Below are 8,375 nucleotides of genomic sequence, written 5' to 3'. Positions count from 1 at the left end.
TACAGCATAGAAAGATCAGCGATTAATATAACTTTTCTTCGCCGCTGACGCAAATATTCTTCATATTGTTCTTCCGTTTTCATTTGTTTTTTTTTAAACAAATATTTCAATATGTATGTACATATAGATGCATATTTATATTTATTAAACTTAATATGAAGCCATTAAATCCTAAACTAAAATTTTCTTTTCCAGGGCCCGCCTGGTGTGCTATGCTCACCATGGAACTCCAGCCAGCCGTGCACATGCAACACATGGGGCACGGCCTGGCTGCTGGCGACCAGCATCACCAGATCCTGATGCCCAACAACCAAATGCACATGCAACACCAGGAAGACGAAAACAAAAAGAAACAGCGCGACTACCGACATCAGATGCCTTACGAATCTGGTAATATGCGTAGACACATAATAAAAATATATGCATATAGATATATTTCTTCGATTAATTGGTCTCAAAATAAGCAACCATAAGCAACGACTGAATATAACTGTTATGAAGTCAAAGTTGCATCCGACTGAAATTACTGTCATCGAAAATTTTAAATCGATTAATCGTGTACACGAGCGACAAGGTCCATGGGTTTTAAACTGTTTGTCCATCGCCTTTGGGATTATTATTCTCACTTCGATATCACTTATATCGAATAAACAATCACTAATACGCGGTTGTGCGCTTTCTGATTTATACAATTATCTGTAACTACCGATTTTTCTTTCAATTATAAAGTATGTGAGATGGGGCTTATGGGGCAAATTTAAGAGTTCCAATGTTTCTTTTTGCAATGCCCAGAAACAGATATATTTTATATTACTATATAAAAAATGTAAAGTAATTAATTGAAGATTGAAAAGATTAATAATTTATTTTTGAAGTAAACTGTTGAAAATCTTGTCATCACAAGAAGTATATAAAAAGTCAAGGGAAAATGTTACTTACACCTAGTTTATTTTTTTTATTATTAATCTGCCTTTATTGATCTCAAATAATATATATATATATATATATATATATATTATTAATAATTAGCTAAATAAATGAATGCAATTATAATAAGAATATCCATGTGGAATCTTTTTGGGTGATGCAATGAGAAATTCAATCATATCGTCGCAGAAAACCAAAAACAGTAATGATTCATTGTCGTGTAATGAATATTATTGTCATTGTACGTATGATTAGCAATTAATCATTGATCCGATTACATGTGAAACTAATTGAGCGATGCATTGTACCGTCGCCGATCCTCTCGTTGCTCCGAGAGGCGATGCGACTTACGTTAAACCCGGAGAGACACCGGCAGAGCGGGTGACTCACGGTTCGACGTTGGCCAAAAAATGGCACGGGCACTTCCATCCATTGAAATCAAGGGAAAAATGATAAGCATAATCGACAAACATTCAAATCAGCATTGGGATAATTATAAATTATTTATTATTTATAAAAATTTATGGGTCTACATGCGCAAATTCTAACTATATGCTTGGTAAACTAGTGTCAAACAGAATGTTTGGCAATAAGTCAAATATTGGAAATAGGGTACCAATATCCCATCGCTTATATTAACAACTTCAATTACTAAATGTCTTTCTATATAATGTGATTATATAAAAACAAAAAATTAAGTCGTTGTAATATTATATTTTATACTAAGTTTTATAAAAATAAGTTTCTGCATAATATATCTTAACCGACGACGATGTTCACTTTGTTACGAATCGTTCGAATTCGCGGAAGTGAAATCAGTCGATGCAATCAGCTGAATGAATGTCATCGCCGGTTTGTTATTATTTCGGCTTGTTGTAATTCATAATGATCGATATTTTCGATTTTGCAGAAGACGGAGGACATGGATCTCAGAGCGGAATGAGCGGAGACGGTGAGTGCTATTTTTAATATTATTAGAGATTTTAATCAGATATAAGTCATTTGCATGAACGGTTTAAAACAACGAGAAATTTGAAAATTTTCCGATTTGGTGTATTTTAAGGAATTACATATTTTTTGTGTCTAAATAACTTGATTTCGTACCAATATTGAAAATTTTCAATTATCAGTTTCGTACTGTGAACAAACAATTTTTAATTGATTTTTATATACTTGGCTCACATATATCATGATATTAAATAATCGATTTCTGTTTTGGACTGGATTTATTTAATTATTTTTATTGCCATTAGAATCTTTTCCAATAATTTAGTTTCATAAAATTTACATGTTTAAAAAAAACAACAAAAATTTTCATTTTTTATCTTTTCAAAGTTTCCAAAAGGTTGAATTTTTTTAAATAAACTTTATATTTAAAGTTTCACAATTAAAAAAAAAATTTTTAATTTCATATTTCATATTTTTCAACAAATGTAACATCTCAAAAATTTTAATATTTTCAACAATTCTGAAACTTTTTTTTCTCGAAGTTATATTTTTGGAAAGCAGTGTATTAAAATATTTGTAAAACATTAAAATTTCTGTTAATTTTAAATTTACCTAAATTGTGAATTTTTGTAAAAATATTAGAAAATTTTTAAGATTGTGAAATTTTGAATTTGTAAAGTTTTGATATTTCAATTTTAACGTTATGTGGTGTTTTTTAGATTTTAAATATTTATATTTGCATTCGCGGAGTTTCTGCAAATGTTTAATGATATTAAAAAACAAACTAGATGCTATATAGTGGGTCGATATATAGTTGTTGTTGGTTGTAACAAATATTTCATTAAGGTATATCCGATATTCCATTTTTGAAGAATCTAACCTCTTATTAAATAATTTCTGCAATAATAAATCGTGGATCGAATCGAAATGAATCTTCTCATCTGTCACAACATATCAAAGTAAAAAGGAGTACTGTGGGTATCCCGCGTACCAACGCTGTAGGTATTCGATAATTAAACAATTCGCAAACGGAACAACAATTGCTCTTTCGAACTTCAGTAGACAGGGAGCTGATCTACATATAACAAATTTTTCGAAAAACAATTGGTTCTTCTTTTTTAATTGACTCGAATCGACTATATACATTGTATTTTGCTTCACATTATAATTAGTGTTATAAAATTTTTCTTCTAAAAATGAACTATTTAGTTCTATTGCATATTTATTAGCAATGTCTGTGTTTGGCTTTTGTATGCTAAAATTTTGCTTGATTATTTTAATAGATTTTACTAAGTATTCGAATAAGAGGTAACGTAATTTTTCGTTATGAGTCTCTATATTTAAATTTATTCAATATATGATTTAAACATTGTTTCATGTTAGTCGAAAGCAACTTTGGTTTAGCAGCTAAGCCTTAGCTGAATGTTGAAGAATAGAATAGGCACATATATCATTTTTACAATATGAATTCTCTATGCTATTTGTTTTTCCATAGGCACAAAAAAATTATAACAAAAATACATAGTAAAATTTTAAATTTAGTTATACTTAATAAATTAAAGTCTCAACCCTAATTTTTTTCCACCATACCGTCGAATTTAATTCTGCATCATTAAACCAATATTAATTTATTTAAAATACTTGATGTTTACAATGACGATAAAAAAAGCAAAAAGCTTAAGAAAATGAGAATCTTTATTATTTGAGCAAGTTCAATTTTTAGTAAGTTCTTTAAAGTTAAAAATGCGAAATCGATGGAAAATCGTAGTCGGCGACGCAGCGGGTCCGCGTCTTGTGTCTTGTGGTGATTCACAGCGTGTTATCGCACGCCGGAGGAAATGGAGGTCAGACCGCGAACGGTTATGAAATATCTTTCGTTTGCAACGTGATGTTAGTTCAATTTTACTTGAATTAAGCTATAAATGAATACATATTCCAATGCGGTGTGAGAACACAACTTGTGGAAATAGGATTCGTGCATCCGTGTCCTAAGTCCTGTTGGTGACTTAGATTTTTTCATATTCCTTCACTCGATTACTTTGGCGCGAGTAGTGTCATGAGCTGTAGCGCAAACTTTAGGCGACTTGTTCTTATTATTATTGGTGATCTACTGAAGTAGACCCTTGTTGTGATAGGAACACATTTTTTCCTCTTTGTGTAAAAAAGAGTTTGTAATCGCTGTGTATTCATTTGTGATTACTAGGTTTCAAACAATTTTGGGAGCATAGATAGTATTTTATTGCCGTTTATCATCGAGTCAATGAGATCTATGAGAACGAACGATCTATTGGTTTGCATTTACTACAATGTTCTCGATCGTTTTATACGATTCGTGAGAGAGTACACGTGTCGGTATAAGAGAAATATTTCATAGCGCATTCAATCTTCCTATGCTTCATTTTTTTGTTTCGATTTGCTGTTTTATTGTAATTACTCCAGTTGTTCCGCGATTTATATTAATTCAAATCTTACTCGTGATGTTGTAGGATACAGAAAACACGATAGTTAAAATTTTCTCATATGATGGAATATATATACATATATATATATATATATATATATATATATATATATATTTGTGCTTGTCATGTTTGAACTGGTCTAAAATAATGTGTGACATAAATTTGAATGGTGAATGGTTTCAATTTAGAAAAGTATTAGAGAAAATTAGAGAAAAACACATACGTAACTTCAACTCATGAATTACTTTCCATGAAGTTTTGCTGGTAAATGACAAAACGAGATTTGTTTCCACAAGTCAATCCATTTATTTTTTTCAAATATGTTGTTGAAAAAAGTAGATACGAATAATACCGGCTATGTCAGAGTCGTGCACATAATAAATTCGCCGGCAAGGATAAATACGTCAAAAAAAATATCCTATATATTATATCATTATGTTTCTATTAGCTTCGAAGTAGTGAAATCTATCTTCGTCACCGAGCGTTCTTAGGTTCTTACTTCGTTATTCACAATGTACTACGTGAGAAAATGTCGATATTAGGACCGCGAACAAAACGGATCGATGACTATTTTGTTTGTGTTTCATTGTAGTATAATCGATATCTACAATTATTTCGCTTTCATTTCCGTTTTATACTGTAAAACTAGTCGGTAAGAAATGCTTACGTATTGACGTGGTAAAAAATCGAGTTGTACATTATTAAATCCGTGACAAAACCGTGAGTTTTGGCTGAAGAACGATCAGATTCCGTTTTATTTAATTTTTAGAATAGTTTTATTCGTACAATATATTATATTTGAGTAAGAATGTCACTGGCATACGTGAATATTATTAGATTAGTTTTAAATATAAGATTTTGAATCGCCTATAATTAATGACTAGAGTTACTTAATTCACACATTTTAGTCTACGTCAAGACCGTTATTCAGAAGAAAAACTGAAAGGTATCAATAAAATGATTACATTTTTAATGTGACACAGAAATACACTTGTATAAATAACACTAATCTAGTACACTATTATAAATCCAAGCAATTAGAAGCCTGAGTTCAACAAAAAGTCTTAGACCTTAAACATTTGGAGTAGTGGTAATTTTTTTTGACTGTCGTCCTAGAAATGTTATTTACGATTGCGGATTAAAAGCTTAAATGAACAAATCTAATATCAATTACCCGCAATAACCGAAAAATGGTCACAATTTTACCAAAGCTCCAGGTTGCACTTAAAAGCTCATAATTTATTCAAGACAATTACAGTCAATTCTATAGCTTCGTTTCGTCTTGACGTTGAGTTCTGGGACACCCAGTATATATTTAGTGTTGCCAAATTGCTGCAAAATTTTTTTAATTTTAATATAGAATTTATTTGCTGAAGTTCAACAGTAATTAATCGGCCGTTAGTCGTGTATAATTAGTTCTCTAAGCATTGATGCTTGTAAATATGATAGAGCCCATATTTTTACTCATCTATTTTCGTGATTTGTTATGTGTTATGAAATGAATTTATTCATTCGGATAGCAATAAACTATCGAGCACGATCCCTGATCGTCCTCCTCGTTGAAATTACAGCCCGCATTTGTGTACTTCTCGCCTTCTGTCGAGCGCTTTACTATTTCGCGCGCGCCGGTGTTAATTTTCCTCGTTAGTCGGTCGATCGGGCCGACGAACTAAGACGTGATACAGATTCGAAACCTATCGACCATTATTTCGATCCAATCAAAGAAATGCACGCACATAATGACGATTTTGCACGCACATTATACACGGACGCATCACTTTTTGAAGATTGAAAACTATAATCGGTTTCATTGCTGCCGGAAAGAGATATAAACAACCTGTACAGGAATAATGATTTTTGAATTTCTACTCTTTTTATACTCGAGGCACTGATTTCAAATGCATATACTTAGTTTGAAGTTGTCCGGTTAGCACTTGTTGAAATCGAGTTACTCATTAATATTAATGGAGTATAAATTAAAAACATCATTATTATGTTCAATCTATCATTTTTGTACGAATGGCTGTTATTTGATGAAATTAAATTAACTTGTACCGCACGATATACATAAGGCCTTGATAACGTTTATTAACCTCAATATTAATCACTCTTGGAATTACTCGGCAATAAAAAATGGTAGATCTAAAACAATATATGCAACAAGGAAACGTCGATGTCATAATAATAGGTGAAACAATACGCAACGTTTCCTTATCATTCATTGATCGCTATACATACATATATATATATATATATATATATATATATATATATAAACAATAAGTTTTTAAAAAAAATATTGTCGACGTATATTATTATTTCGAGCTTTACATTTTTATATATTACAGTTTTATTTTTCTCTTCATTCCTCCTTGGCATCACATTTTAAACCTCGTGCTCACACAAATATAAATGGTTCTCTCGTTTTGTATCACTCATCTTTAATTTAATATCGTATCATTACGTCATAAAACAACGATGTCGTAATAATAAAGTTCGTAATTGTTTAAAAGGACAGCCTGGAAACTGCAAATTGCTTCAAATATCACATATTTAGAGTTTGCAATCCGATTTCACTGTTTCCAAGTGCAATATCATCTCATTACGATAATCTTGATATTGCCCGAAGGAGCGATGTGCAACTATACTGTTTTTAGAGAGCGAGCCTCTCATGAGGAGATAATTTTGATAAAAATCAATAAAATCACTTTTTTCGTATTATGATGAAATATGCCAATGTAATTAAAATTTACTCTTAAAAATTAACTTAAAAACACTAACTATTTTTTGTGTTAAGACTCTCTGGATTTTGGCATACCTTGAAAAGTTGTATTCATGTTGTAAATGAATAATCCTAAATGGTAAGTCAAGTCCCAATCGTTTAGTTATTCAATTTTATTCTGACAACGTCGTGTAGGAGGCACACTTTTTCCAGAATGAGTCCGATCCAGTTGTCTTTCCTTTTCAGGATCGTGCTCAATAGAGTTCTTTTCCGCCTGCTTTATTCAGCACTTTTCTATTGGTTATACTGTCTGTCTACTTTATCTTCTATTCGTCTCTAGCATCACATTTCGAACGTCTCCAGATAGTTTTTGTCGGTCGCTCATAGAGTTCATGTTTCTGATCCGTTCAGAGCTATGCTCCAGATATGTAGTACACTTTAGAGTGTAGTATATTAGTTAACAATTAGTTTTAAGATTTGAACCGTAGCATATATTATTAGAGATATAGACTGTTTTAATCTGATAAAAACATATAATCGTTAATTTCTCCATACGTTGCCTTGTGCTTGCCTTTTCCTTCGACTTGAAATGCGAGCAATAGGTAGGTACTCGTAGCCGCTTCAATATCGCTCCTCGCGATCGCCGAATTCACCGCTAAACATGCGGAGAACATCATAACAGCGGTTTACTGCTCGCTCGGGCTGTGTACTGTACTACGTACGAACGTTTTATATTTTATAGCTTCTCCAGGATAACATTTATCGTACATTGAAGGAGTAACGTGAATTATGCGATGCAATATCATTAAGAAGCAAAGTGCTACAGAACTTTTGCCTCGTTCATGTCGAAACTATAACGGAACGGAATTGTGTTAATTTAGCAATTATGTATAATGACCAGTTGAAGCTGCATTATTTATGCATAAGCATGCTGTAAATTAGCGAATTATTTGATTATGCCATGACTTCTTCCAATAAAAATTTCGATAGCCGTATTATTTTTTAATTTTTAATTGATTCGATTATGATAGATTGAAATATTCATATTTATCATCCGTTCTTTTACATTTTATCATTAACTAGTAGATTATGGCATTAATCTGTAAGTGTTAATTTTTCAATATTTCTTTTGAATAACTTATATTTCTAACGCCTTCATTTACATTAAAGCTTACATTCATCTGTAATTGCATTTTATTAAATTGTGTATCATTCATTAATTCACCGATGTAATATCCTAAAATACGTAATGTTGTTTCTGGATGACAAAGCATATAGAAATATTTTTTACGTTATAAAAACCGAATCCAATGGTT

This window comes from Ctenocephalides felis, unplaced genomic scaffold (genome assembly GCF_003426905.1).
Source record: "Ctenocephalides felis isolate EL2017-DRISC unplaced genomic scaffold, ASM342690v1 CF-g0.4_SCAFFOLD_01886, whole genome shotgun sequence".
NCBI classification, from domain to species: Eukaryota; Metazoa; Arthropoda; class Insecta; order Siphonaptera; family Pulicidae; genus Ctenocephalides; species Ctenocephalides felis.
This window is presented reverse-complemented; position numbering follows the sequence as displayed.